Below are 14,759 nucleotides of genomic sequence, written 5' to 3' on the forward strand. Positions count from 1 at the left end.
AGAAGCATGTCATATATTCGGGGCATTTTCCAAAATACTTTACCTGCATTCCCATCAGAATATCATGATCCTAACTTCTCCTTCTGGACTGTGCTATTCAATATTCTCTTTGTCATTTGGCTTACAGTTTCCTTTCCTGTGATCTCTGACACATTGCAACAGATTTCCTGCCTCAGCTGAGAATGTGCCCTTCCTTTACTTATAAATCTTCAACTACATCATTGACCAAAAGAATAAACTCCAGGGGCACCTGGGTGTCTCAGTTGCTTAAGCGTTGGACTGCAGCTCAGGTCATGATCTCCCAGTTCGTGGGTTCAAGCCCCATGTCAGGCTCTGTGTTGACAGCTCAGAGCCTGGAGCCTGCCTCAGATCCCGTGTCTCCCTCTGTTTCCCCCCTCCCCACTCATGCTCTGTCTCTCTGTCTCTCAAAAATAAATAAACATTAAAAAATAATAAAAAAAAGAATAAACTTCAAACTGCCTGGCCAGAATTTTAGGTCTTTTATAAGCTCTCCTCAGGAAAAGTTTCTTCTCCTATAATTCAATATAGTAGACGCTTGATATTACTCACATATATTTTAATTCAATCATTTTAACATCATTCATTGTGCTAAGCAATCTAATTCAGCAAAAAAAAGAGTCAAAGACAGTGAACCCACATTTTCTAATATTCTGATGTCAGCTAGTTAAATAAGCATAAATACAAATTCTCTTAGAATGCTTAAATAGCATAACTATATTTATATATAGTTGCTAGTTGCTATGTTTCTTCTTCAATCCAATATCTCACATGTACCCACTAGATTCACAGAGCATGTGATTCATACTGAAATTTCAACAAATCACTAATCCTTACTTGTGATAACTTGTGGTATTATTTTAAAAGACAAAATTAAAATAATACCGAGTTTTCCATGAATTACATTCACTATAATTGTCTCCCGGAATTTAAAAATTGTATTACCAATACTATTCTCAAGAGCTTTGTTTCATATTTATGTAACATCTTTCTCATTGTTACATGATACTTGTATTAATAACTATTTTATTTCAATCCCTTCCTCATTTACTATTGCCTTATTGTAAGCAATTGCAAAATATAATAACTTAGAGTGGGTTTGAAACAATGTTTATTGATTTTTCTAATATACACTTAAAGATTTTGAAATTGAATAAAAAATTGTCACCCATATACAAACCCAAGTCATTTCATAATGTGACTATATCAGTTGGCTAGGACTATTGCAACAAAGTGCCATTAAGTAGGCAGCTTTAACAAAAGAAATGTATTTTCTCACAGTTCTGAGGGCTAACAGTCTAAGATCAATGTTTGGCAGGGTTGGTTTTTTCTAAGGGCTGGGGAGGAAGGGTCTGTTTTAGGACTCTTCTTGACTTGCAGATGGCCATCTTCTGTGTTTTCATGTTTTCTTCCCTCTGGACATGTGTGTGTCCAAACTTCCTCTTCTTCTATGGACACCTGTTACACAGAATTCAGGCCCATGCCTGAATGATTCCATTTAACTTGATTACCTCTTAAAGACCTTATCTCCAAATATGGTCTATTTATGGGGTTCAGGGGATTAGAACTTCTATATGTGGATTTTTTGAGAGATACAATTAAGTCTATACTAATGCCTGATAGAATATTTTCCTATATGTGATCTTATCTTTTTCTTCATTTTGCCTTTTTAGAACATTTAGAATGTCCACTAATACCTTTTATAATCTTTCCTAATCCTCCTACTTCTTTTTTTTTTTAATTTATGTATTTATTTTGGAAGAGAAAGCACACAAGTGAACAGTGAGGGGCAGAGAGAGAGGGAGAAAGAGAAGTTTAGGTAGGCTCTGGGATTTCAGGGGACCCTGATGCAGGGCTGGATCTCACATGAGACTACAACCTGAGCCGAAACCAAGAGTCAGACACATAACCAACTGAGTCACCAGGTGTCCCGAATCCCCCTATTTCTTTCCCCACCACCCAATTTAAGGCATTCCTTCCTTCTCTAAATCCTTATAGAATATTAGTTGCATCTCCTCTTAGGGTTATTTGACCATAAAAGAGATGAATTGCTATAACATGAAGGAAAACATTTTGAAGGGAAATTTTGTATAACAAAGAAAATTATGTTCTTTATCCTTCATAGAACAGTGATTAGGGGTGCCTAGATGGATCAGTCAGTTGAGCATCCCACTTCGGCTCAGGTCATGATCTCACAGTCTGTGGGTTCGAGCCCCACATCGAGCTTTGTCCTGACAGCCCGGGGCCTGGAGCCTGCTTTGGATTCTGTGTCTCCCTCTCTCTCTGCCCCTCCCCCACTCACACTATGTCTCTCTCTTTCAAAAATAAATAAACATTAAAAAAAATAGTGATTAAAAAATAATGTTCCTAACAAACCATTGAGGGTAAGGGAAATAAAAAGAAGAAAAAAAATGTAAGGAAATGCTAAGGAAAGAATAAGGAAAAGGAGACTTTAGAGGCATTTTCTTCCTCATTTACTTTTGATGCCAAATTTTCAGTACCAAACATCATACCCCCAAACATACCAAGAATTAGAGTTGATAGAAGGAAAGGAAAAGTGACTTCCACTATGCTGCAGACAGTGCCATGTTTTCACCCAAAAGGTCTTTCATTAACTCTCAAATTCACTTTGAGTTAACTACTACTTTTATATCAAAGGTAACAAGATGCAGTTCGGAAGGAAACAAGCAGGAAATGAAAGAAAGAGGATGAGAGCAATCAAAGAGGTCAATCAGAAACAAGTCAATTAAAAAACTACAATTTTAAATTGTAATCACCATTTTTTAGTCCCAAATTATCACTATCACTTTATTTTACTTAATAATTAAACTCAAGTTCACTTATTTCTAGGCAAAAGCTGACAAAAGAAACATATTCTATGTACATGAACTTAACTATAAATGCAATCAAAGTAACATTTAGCTAAACTAAGTGACTTGCTTTTATCAGATGTCAATAATGAAAGTAAAGTTGTGTTTCTTCTACCAAACTTCATTTGCAGTAAATTTTCTAGCATTAATATTTCAGCATTGCCATAAGTTAAGTTATGGAAATTAAAACAAAATTCTTTAATGTCCTATACAACTGAGCTCTTTCTTAAGTTCTATGACAATGAATTATCATGAGGAGCTACTAATTTACTAGACACTAAATTAGATGCATACAAAATCCTGCTACTTTCCAGATTATTTTCCTCTAGGAAATATATGCTAGTAAATAACTTCTAAGGGAAAAAAAAAACATTAAGTTACATGTATAAATAAATACCAGTTTTGTGAAATCTAATGTTTACTTTTAATTCTTTCTTTATGCATGAATAAGTTATAATAGTGAATGCCATCCAAATGAGGAATTGCCTTATTTTTCCTGTACTTCTCAGAGAGAAGAAGTATGGAAACATCTCTCCCTGGATCTACAGACAATGGGAAAGAAGAGGCTTTTCATCTTCCTCTCATGGATAAGAAATCAACACACAGACTATTCTGTGAATTAATCCATTTCAGTAGTTACTAAATTAGTTTTTTGGTATTTTTATCATCTTAGTAGCCTCAAAGAAAAGGTAAAATAAAAAGCTGAAGATATTATTTTCTTAAAAATAAATTTCCTCTCTTAGATTTTGGTGTGTTGTAAGTTCTGTTTTATTGTGGAAGGATATCCTCTGAGATGCTGTTTCTGTTCAAGACTCACTGGTGGATACAGAACATGCATCAGTGACTTATAAACTAGCAATAAGGCCACCTGGGTGGCTCAGTCGCTTGAGCACCCAACTCTTGCTTTGGCTCAGGTCATCATCCCAGGGTCGTGGGATTGAGCCCCACATTGGGCTCTGTGCAGAGTGTGGAGTTTGCTTAAGATTCTTTCTCTCTTTCCCTCTGCCACTCCCTCTGCTCTCTCTCTCTCTCTCAAATAAATAATAATAATAATAATAATAATAACAAATAAATTAAAAAGTAGCAAAAATGGGGAGGTTATAATTAGATTTTTAAAATGACATGTGTGGGTTTCAATTTACTAGATGAAAATACAGAATATAGTTTTTACGACTTTGGATATGGTCAGATCTAATTTGGAAAAAAAATGAATGAAAAAGAATTTCTAGAATAAAATATTAAGGATGACGTAGTCTTCAAAAGTTTCTTCTTCTACTTCCCTTTTCAATGCTATGGATGTGGGTGTTTGCAATATCGTATAAAGGAGAGGTAGACATGGCAGGTCAAGAGATGGGACGTCATTTTAATTTGAAATTGGCAAAATCTTTATGAAATCCCCTCTCCAGTCCTGAGACAATACTTAATTCTCATGGTGTGGGTATGCCATACAGTCACTATAATTACCTATTTTATTGAGCAATCTTCCTAATTTATTTTGCCATATGTCCCTAGACACAGAAGTAAACAGATCCCAGCAGTCATGACACCTACTACTATGAAGTTCCAAATGTGTGTTGCTATTTAAAAACAGATAAAAGAGTATAAAATATCTTATAATGCTATATAGGTACACTACCAGAGACATGTCTTAATAATATGTCAGTTGTATACTTTTATATAAAAATAAACCCCCAGAATCAAACAATAATAGCATCAATAATATCTAACATTGAAGATATAAACTCTAATAAAACAGAGTTCACAGATACCATGTTAAGTACTTTGAAAATGCACGATTCCATTCAGGAATTCTCTTCTACCTAATGTCTTTCCTGACTCCTCCAGTCATCCACCAACACCCAATACAAAAGAAAAACTCTTCTTTTTGCCTCTATTTATATTACTTCTGTTATAACCTCACAGTCAGTTTGCTGAATCAAATTTTTTCACGTTTTCCAACCAGCTGCCTCCCTAAATAAAAGAAAGCATGGATTTTCTCTCCATGCACCCAGAAGTAAGCATGTTGCCAGGTCAATGGTGGAATCTCAGTAAATGTTAATTTTGTTTGATCAAACAATCTGAGTGTAGAAAAACTCTACAAAATTAATTTCTAGTTTTGAAACAATTTTATTAGCAGCCCCATCTCTGTACTTAAACTAACACACCCTGTGACTACTCTGGATATTTGTTGACCCAGAATAACCAAGTATCATTATTGATGCAATAGAGATACTGCAGGCAACTTTGGTGATGCCTTACCATTTCAAGCTTTCCTTTATCTTAAAATTGACATTCAAAGGACTCATCTCACCCTTGATGAAACCTTTGTTTGTATTATACGAGCTTCCTCTTTGTTTACCTAATGTTGCTGTTACAATTGCTTCTAACTAATCACTGTTTAAGCCTTGGTTAAAAACAATAATTATCATTGTGTGTTAACTCTCATGGGTCCGAGGTTAACCAAGATTAGCTAGGCGGCTCTCCATCAAATTTTTTTATGAGTTAGTAGTCAGTTGATGACTGGAGTAATTTCAAGAGCTTCTTTATCCACACAGCTACCAGTTGCTAGTAGACTGCCATCTGGGAAGTCAGCTGGGGCTGTCAGCCAAAACTCCCACATGTGACTTCTCTATGTAGCTTGTTTTCTCACAACATACCTACTAAGTTCCTAGCGTGAGCATGCCAAGAGAACCAGAACAAAAGGGGCATGGCCTTTTCTGACCAAGCCAGAAGACACATAGAGTCATTTATACAGGAGTCATGAGGATACCGAGATTCAAGGGGATGGAACAGAAACCCCTCCACCTCTTGATGGAAAATATTGTAACCACCTCCTTGCAAACAAACAAAAAAAGAATATGAGATTGGAGATCTTACTGCAGTCATTTTAGACAAAATTCTCCCATAAATGGTGTATAGCTCTCCCAATCTGACCATATACTTCTTTATGAAAAGTCAAAATTCAAACTCAGTTCTTACATTGAGAAGAGATGAAATATGATCTGGAGCTGCCATATGCCCAAGAAGTATAAAAAGCTAACCAGAAAAGCAGGAAAGAATGAATCAAAGATCCAGAGAAGAGGAGAGATGAAAAGTGTCCATGTCTGTCTGGGCAAGTGGAGAGAATACAAACATTTCTAACCAGCATATTCGCTTGTTCTAGTTCTTCATGACTTTCAATTATTCTTTCTATTTTGAGTTTTGTGAGACAGCTGTATTGTTTCCAGAATCCATTCTACAAAGAAGGTTTTCTATTACTTATCACCCAAATGGTTGCTGTTAAGACACTTTATAATGCATTTCAATAATGCTTCAAAGCATTTTAGGAGGAAATTCTTATGTTATTTTTGAGTTTGCAATATCATGAGATCGGTGCTTTTCACCAACAGAGAAGAAAATATTTACTATTCACTTATTATGAGCATGAGGCTTTCTGCCCATGTAATTCATATGATTCAAAGAACCATTACCTCCTAACTCCAGAGTACTTTACAGAAAAGATGTCCCAAAAGTTAAAAGGAGAGTTGAGGGACGCCTGGGTGGCTCAGTCAGTTGAGTGTCCGACTTTGGCTCAGGTCATGATCTCACACTCCGGGAGCTCGAGCCCTGCATCGGGCTCTGTGCTAACAGCTCGGAGCCTGGAGCCTGCTTTGGATTCTGTGTCTCCCTCCCTCTCTGCCCCTCCCCGGCTCATTCTCTGTCTCTCTCTGTCTCAAAAATAAATAAAAACATTTAAAAATTTTTTTTTAAAAAATGAGCGTTGAATGTTGCCACTCAGACCCTGTCATTAATGTAAACATTATACCTGTTTTCATAAATATGTTGTTTTTATTTACAAACGTGTTCATATTCCAAAATACTTGAGGTGCAGTTTACAGTCAATCATTAACTGGGGAAAAATACAAGGATATCTCAGCTTAATCATCAGTAAATACCGACTGCACATCAATTACGTATAGTGTTCAGTGTTAGGACATGAAAACGCCATAAGGAAGCAAGACACATTACACTGCATTGTGGTTAAAAGACCAGAGCACATAGCTGGAGAGAAATAGTGCACAAATCGGTATATACAAGTATGAAATAGAGCATTTGATACATATTCATATCAAATAAGTGACCCATTTAATATTTATAAGAATTTAGAAAATGATATTGAAAATGTAGCAATTCAAACGGGTTTCAAAAATGGTAGAAATCAAGTGACGGTTTAGGTGAAAGGTAATACTTCTTAGAGAGAAAGCCAAATGGTTTTCAAAGGGCCAAGATACAAATAATAGAAGAATAGGGGGGTACCACTCTCTCATACAGCTTCAGTGAAAGTTATAACTCTGTTCTAGCACTCATTGCTAGGCTTTGATGTTGTCCAGTTTCTGACTTAACACAACACGTAATGTAGTCTTCCCCAACATTGCAGAACTGGCACACAAATTATTATCTCCTTGGCTTCCTTCAGAAGAGAAAACAACAGGAGATAAGACTAGAGAAGGCAAGTTTTATTTTGTTTGCTTTTTGTTTTAAGTCCATGAATTCAAGTGTCAGGTTTAATCCAGTAAGCAATGAAAAGGATTCCATATTTTGAAGAATGAGAAAAAAATTAAACTTTTCCGTGGTCTCATGAAGTCATTACACATATATTGTTTTGAGTTAAAGGACCTTTAAAATAGGATGTTGTCAGTAAGAATACAAGAGATGGATTTAAAGTACTTTTACCAAAAAATATGCGACTTTGTTCATCTGTATTGGTAATTAAAAATATATAGAAAAATTATCTCATTAGAAAAAGCACTTTCTAGGGATTATTTTGTAAATCAAGTTGATAGCATAATTTTACCTCAATGTTTAATTTAATGGAATTAACTAAAACCGACCACAATAATGATGGTAATAATAATGATGATGGTGGTATGATAATGATAACAATAAAAGCAACCTCATAAGAAATATCTATTAACTTATGCCTATAATTTTGCAAACTCTTTGCCAAGGAAATAAGCATAAATGCTTATACAATGTACATGCTACAGAATAACTGTGAACCCCATTCTGGCTCCAAATAAGTAGTTATTGTGGAAAATGGCAAACCAACAAAATAATAAAATTTCTCCCTATCATCACAGAACCTGGCAGGAAGGTCAAAGGAAAATTTTTGAAAATCCTCTGCATGCCTACGTTGAACCTCATCTGGGATAGACAGAGTCGCATGTTTTCTACTTTCTAGGAAACAGCACTGAAGGAGGGATTAGCAAGCTTTATCAGACTGGTGAAGTTAGTCCCTCAAACATGGCATTTAAGGAACCTCAGGGATATTCTAAAGCTCAGATTTACAGAATAATTGCATTCTTTTTTAGTGAATCTATCTACCCACCCCATGCAACTGCTCAACTTTATCCTTAAGTTTCAGTAAAGGGAACAAAAAATAATACTCAGTTCTTAAAATATAGTTTTGGCTGCAGGTATATGGATGTTAGTGATTTCAAAGAAGATGGAAAAATTTTAAAGATAGTAGACCACACAAATCCATTATACTAAATAAATAAATAAAGATTGTGAGAGGCAAATAAATATATTAGTAAATAAAATTATGGTCTGCCAAAAGTTTTTCAACTTTGCCTGCTTACTTCTTTTACATGAACAAGACAAAAATAAATGCCATAATATCACAGACACTTGTAATTGCTTACTTATAAAACTACCCCATTGTTTCTGCCACTTTGCAGAAAAACCCAGTTTCACTCATCATGCCAAGTGCCCAGGCTTAGGAAATGAATCATGATTGCTCTAATTCCTTTCCAAAAATATTTCTAGGTTACTATCATAGCTAGAAAGTGACCATTAGATGGTATTTTGACCAATGAGATGCAAGGAGCTTTATAGGAACTCTCTTCCCCATGGATAAAATAACAGAAATTTGCCCTTCTGATCTCTTTTCTTTAGACTACAAGCTCTTTTGAGTATATGATAATGCCTGGATTCTTTCAATCCATCTTTCAACTCTGAGGAAAAAGCCAGTTGATACATAAGAAGCCAATCCCGAGCTCCTGACATTAGTATCTTCCATGAAGGACCCAGACGTTCCTACCTGTACTGTACCTGTTATATAGATATACAGGTCTTTTAAGTGTAGTAAGGTTTCAATGACGTTATTCTAACAGATTCACATAAAAATTAGAAAACATAATACAACCAAAAGTAGATGGGAAGAAAAGAATAATAGTAGAGAGGGAAGGAAGGAAGGAAGGAAGGAAGAAGGAAGAGAAGACTATGCAAAAGACAAGGAAGCCAGTTGGAAGAAAATATTACCCTCAGTAAAGAGGTAAATATCCCCAGAAAGATTTAACCCTGCAGAAAATAAATGAATAAAATTTTAAGATAAACATTATGAAGAAAAAAATTCAATTTGCAAACTTTCCTCATTTTCTATAACTTCTTGTTGCTCAAACAATTGTTAAACTTTGAATTGAACACAGGCTAGAGGTTAAAATGGAAATAACAGTGAGAGGAGTAGGGTTATACCCAAAAGGTATTTGTTCATCCATAGTATCTAAAATCTTGCAAATAGAATTTGAGTGTGCTCAACCAAGGAGAATTGAATTGAATTTTGGATCAGACAAAATATATTTATACAGGTATCTTAACAAGACGCTCTGCATGCAACATTTTAACTTTGGTAGATAACTGCAGTTTTACTTGTTGGCCTAGCTAATACAAACCTAGTTCTAATTTTGTACTATGAATACTGTAGGACAGACATCTGTTCATATAATGTAGAAGAAGCTATTTAAATAATTTGGGAGGTGGAAATGTTTTGGGTCCATCATGTGCTTACCCTCCCTCTAAAAATGACAAAAAGAAAAAAGAAAAACAGAAAAGGAAAAGGAAAGAAAGAGAAGACTTATCTTTCATTCTGACTTGGAGGCACAATTGGTGTGTCAGAATCTTAAAGAGTTCCATGCTGTTTCACTATGTTACAGAAGCTAGTGGGAAGATCTACAATTAGAATAGGTTCCTCATTCTCAATTAGGCTGGAAGGGGCTCAGGATTGCCAAGCATAGATAGCTACAATTTTCTACCATAAAGTAGAAATGGGCACTCATCAGAGTCAGCAAAAGAATCAGATTACTGAAATTGGTTTACCCCAAAAAACTTAGGGTTTAGTTTGTTGAATAAGTTATTTCCAAAGGTAAAATAAATAGGTAAATTAATAAGAGCATATGGCTAACCATATACTTAAGCCGCCCTATAAAGCTTGGTTCTTCATTTATCTGTCACTTCCAGAATACCTGACTGAGGTGAGGCTTTGTGCCCTTTAGAGGGGGCCTACATATCACATGGGCATAGTAGGACTCTTCCTTCTAGCCTTCTTTGATGGAGTCTACAGACTAAGTCTTTCTATTCCAGAGAGACAGTAAAATCTGTATCTATGGAGAACTACGGCTAGTGGCTCTAATTTTTTATTAAGTCCAAAGAACATAGAATACTAGTATAGTCAGCTGGTCCATGAGGGAAGTTATAAGGGAACAGATCAATAAAGTTCTCAAGTCCACCTGATTTGGAATTTGGAAATGAAAAAAATATAGAGATAGAGATAGAGATAGAGATAGAGATAGAGATATACATAGATAGATATAAATAGATATAGATATAGATATGCATATAGATACATATATATATAATACATATGCATATATAATCTCCACATTTTCTGAATCAATACTATCTTCATTAGGTTTTATTTTTAAAATTCATTTTGAAGTATAATGTACATACAGGGAAGCATACATATTGTAAGTATCTAATCTGATGAATTTTAACGATCAGGACATCATAAAAATCATTCTGTCAGCAGAGCCTCAGGAGCCCCCTTTGTGCTTTCCTCTGATTACTTCTCCTTCCCTGTCATTCCACTTTTTTTACTTAGAACAGCATCAGTTAGTTTTGCCTATTTTTGCACTTTTTATAAATGGAAACATAAGAATATGTATTCTTTTGAGCCTGTCTTTCTAGAACAAACAATCCTAGTTTGTATGGAGTCTGTCTTATTTACTGAATACTGTGTTGGTGAGGCTCACCGAGATGGTTGTATGTGTTGTAAAGTGTTAACTCCAGTTGCAGTACAGTATTCTCTTGTATGAAGATGTGACTCACCCATTCTACAATACATGAGCATTTGAGTAGTTTCCAGATCAGGGCTGTTATAAACAGGGTTGAAATGAACATTCGTGTGCTTTGCTTTTGGTAACATTTCTAGGAGTAGAATCGCTGGATCATAAGGCATAAATATGTTCTGTTTTAGTAGATAGTGCCAAACTGTTTAAAATTGGTTGCACTAATTCAAACTTCTATTAGCCATTATGAAACGTCTGACCGCTCCATATGCTCTCCTACTGCATTATGTGTCAGAGCAAAGCTTTTCATTTTTGTCACCTTATGTGGTTGTATTGGGATACTGATTTATTTTAATTTGCGTTTCCTTGGTAATTAATGAAATTGCCTTTTCATATTTATTGTTAATGTAACTCTTTTGCAAAGTGTCTTTTCAAATGTTTTAAATCAATTTTTAAAATTAGGTTTTCTTTTCGTACATCTTGTGAATGTACACAAGACCACCACTTATTATAAAAGTACCCTTACTCATCAGGAGGATAGGCCAAAGTAATCTCTGGATGTCCGTCAGCCTCCTTCTACACCCAGCTCAGGACTTATTCAAACAGCTCATGGATAAAGTAGCCAGCTGGAAGATATATAATATAAGCATAGTCTCAACCACATGGACTCTCTCTCTCCAAGGCTGTCATTGCTTCAAGTCTAATTTGCTCCCAAAGAATGACTAATCTAGGACATGAGTAAGGCTGTCCAAAACATTCTACTTCTACTTTGTTTTGTGTGTGCCAATCATACCATTACAAAGGCTTGCTGATACCCTGGGATCCATCTAGGAAATGACAGATAGAATTCCCCACCTATCTCGTCATCTCTCCTCCATTTTCTCCCTCTTCTCTGTAACCCTATGGAATCTTTTAAGGGAATGGAACATTGGCAGTGATAGAAAAGTTACCTTCCCTCATCTGTTTCTCCAAAACCTCTCTCTTACCCAAAGTTCCCTAAGACTTCAGGACTGTAAAACCCAGAAAAATTCCTATATCTTCTCTCTGCCAAATCTCATCAATGACTTGAAGCAGTAGTCATGGAATTGACAAATTCCTGATCGAAGGAGAGGAATAATGCTATAAATATCAGGGACAATGATATATTTCAAATATGTAATGTATTCTGCCTAAGCCTCTCAGTTTTTTTTTTTTATTTTAACTGAGTGAACTTGAACATTTTATTTAACCTCTCTAAGCCTAATTTCCCTCATCTAATAGAGAGAAGGCCCACAAGAGCAATGTCTCAGAATCGCTGTACTTTTTCAATGGCATGCCCACAAGTGACTCAGCAGGGCATCTAACCCCTTTTAGTTATTGTTCAGTAAAGGTTAGCTATGTATAAGCCATGTACTGTTATTCAACTAATTATAAAAGACAGCTAAGAAGGGAGAAAGTGTCTGAACTTTCCCTGTCGTGTTATTCAAACTCAAACTGCTACATTCGTTATACTTGGAGCAGTGCTATGGACATGGCACCAGTAATTTCAGAAAATATCCTACCAATGACTCAAGCTCTGAAAGACCCTCAAACGTGGGGCTGTGAAAGTCAGCTATGAAACCGAAGGAACTAGCTAAACTGACAGCCTTCCCAAGGAGAAAGAGCCAGGTTAAAGCTCGCTGCCAGGAATCTGCCCCCACATTTCAAAATTCAGTGGAAGTCACAGACAAGACAGCCTCTCAGGGCCTCCTATAGCTTCCTAATATTGCAAGTGCCCCTGCTGTCCTGTCATGTCACACGCCAGTGATAAAAGCTTTCCCTTGTGCTCTTTCTCAGAAAAGCTCTATGGTCTTTGAATTTCAAATGTAAAAGGAGACAAGTGCAACAGTGCATTACAGAGGACCCAAACTGTTTTTGAAATCCTGTTTAGAGTTCACGGATTGTAAAATCTGAGTGCAAAGGAGGGCCAAGATTTCAAGTGTCTCTTTCGTTGTTACTGCTTATAACTTATAACCATAATCTTAATGCTGCATTGCGTGTGCGCACATGTGAGGGAGAACACATGTGTGGGTGGCTCTCAACTGTGGTACCTATTCATGTACCTGCTGTGACGGCTGAACATTTAGGGGGGAGACTTCCATAACTTCTGGGCTTAAAACGCCCTTAAAGGACACCTATTCAAACTCCATAATGAAGAGGAGGACTGGACAACAGTGCCCCAAAATGCAAGACAAGGATTCAAACTTAGTACGAATATATTCTCACTTGCATACGGAGGCAAAAAATCCGTGGCTGTTGTTGGGACTTGCTCTTCCTTCTGCACCTTGCTCGTTCTCACCATGACATCACCCCCCCATACACACACACACCAGGTAAACCTCATTTCCCATACAGGCATCAACAATTTTGCTTCTGAAGTTTGTTTTTTTAAATGTTGCTGTCTCTGAGTTGACTGTTGTTCTTCCGTGTAACCGTATCTCTAAATCATTTTCTTACATTAATTGAGAACCTACAATAGGCCAGCATTGGACTGGGCTCTCAGTACATTTTGTAGAATAAATCATACTAAAAGAGGTTGTTCCATTCTGTTAGAAGAAAACACTCTCTTTTCAGAAATTCCATATGATGTAAGTTGAATATTTCTTGTAGCCTACATTGTCTTCTGTGTTGCACTGTAATTACCTGAATTTATTTTTTTAAATCTTTCTAATTACGTGTCACTCTATGTGGAACAACGGAAATATTTCAAAACAAAATTTAAAAGAAGAAATGAATAATAGAAGAAATATAGCAAATGTATATTCTAGGAATCAATCTATTTTTCTATGGAGCCATCTGCATTTAAACAGATACAAATATCAAAGCAGCACTTTAATATCAAAGGTAATGATGCAATCTTAAAAATTTCTGTTATGTTCACTCGTTTCTCATATAATTATTTATCATGTGCCTACTATTTTCATGGCTCCATATAGGACAGCTGAGATACAAAGATGGATTATAAAGATATAATTTTTATTAATCTGTTAGCCAAAGTCAATATGCAATCAACAGATTATAATATTTGGTATAAAATCAAGAAATAACAATTTTAAAGATTGATTAATTCTATTTGACAGGGAAATATTTTTGAAGGAGACATCTTTGGTGGGTATGTATTCTTGTCAGGCACAGAGTCAGGAAGAAAGCCTGGCATGATAAAGAAACTAAGATATGTGTTATTGTAGTAGAACTAAGGGGAGGGGGGGTGCTGTTTTATTGCTGTTCTAAGAGATGTGGTTAAAGAAATAAGCAGGGACCATGATTTGGAAAGTCTTGTATTCACACTAGAGTAATTTTAGAATGTAAGTTATGGGAAATTATAATTGGATGTCCAACAGTCTACTTACAAGGCTTATAATGTAGTGAAGGGAAGAATCGGCTCAGAACCCACATTGCCAGGATTTGGAACCCAGCTGGCCATAAATAAGCTGTGAGACTTTGGTCAATTTATGAAAGTTTCTGTGCATTAGTTCTTACATGCATAAATGATAATAAAAATATAATCTCTATATAAATATAGATTATATACATACACTATATCATAGAGTTGTGAGAATTTAATTCATCAATAAATGCAAATCACTTAGAGTAGTGCCTGTTTTAGTAAATCCCAAACAAGTGTTCACTCTTACCCTTCCTGGTTTTCTTGATATATCAAAGTGCCAGTAATGTCATGAATGTGAGAAGATCAAGGGTAGAGTCAGCAAGTCAATGAACTGTAAGAATTCTATGATGAATAATT

The sequence above is a fragment of the Felis catus genome, chromosome D1, assembly GCF_018350175.1.
Source record: "Felis catus isolate Fca126 chromosome D1, F.catus_Fca126_mat1.0, whole genome shotgun sequence".
NCBI lineage: Eukaryota > Metazoa > Chordata > Mammalia > Carnivora > Felidae > Felis > Felis catus.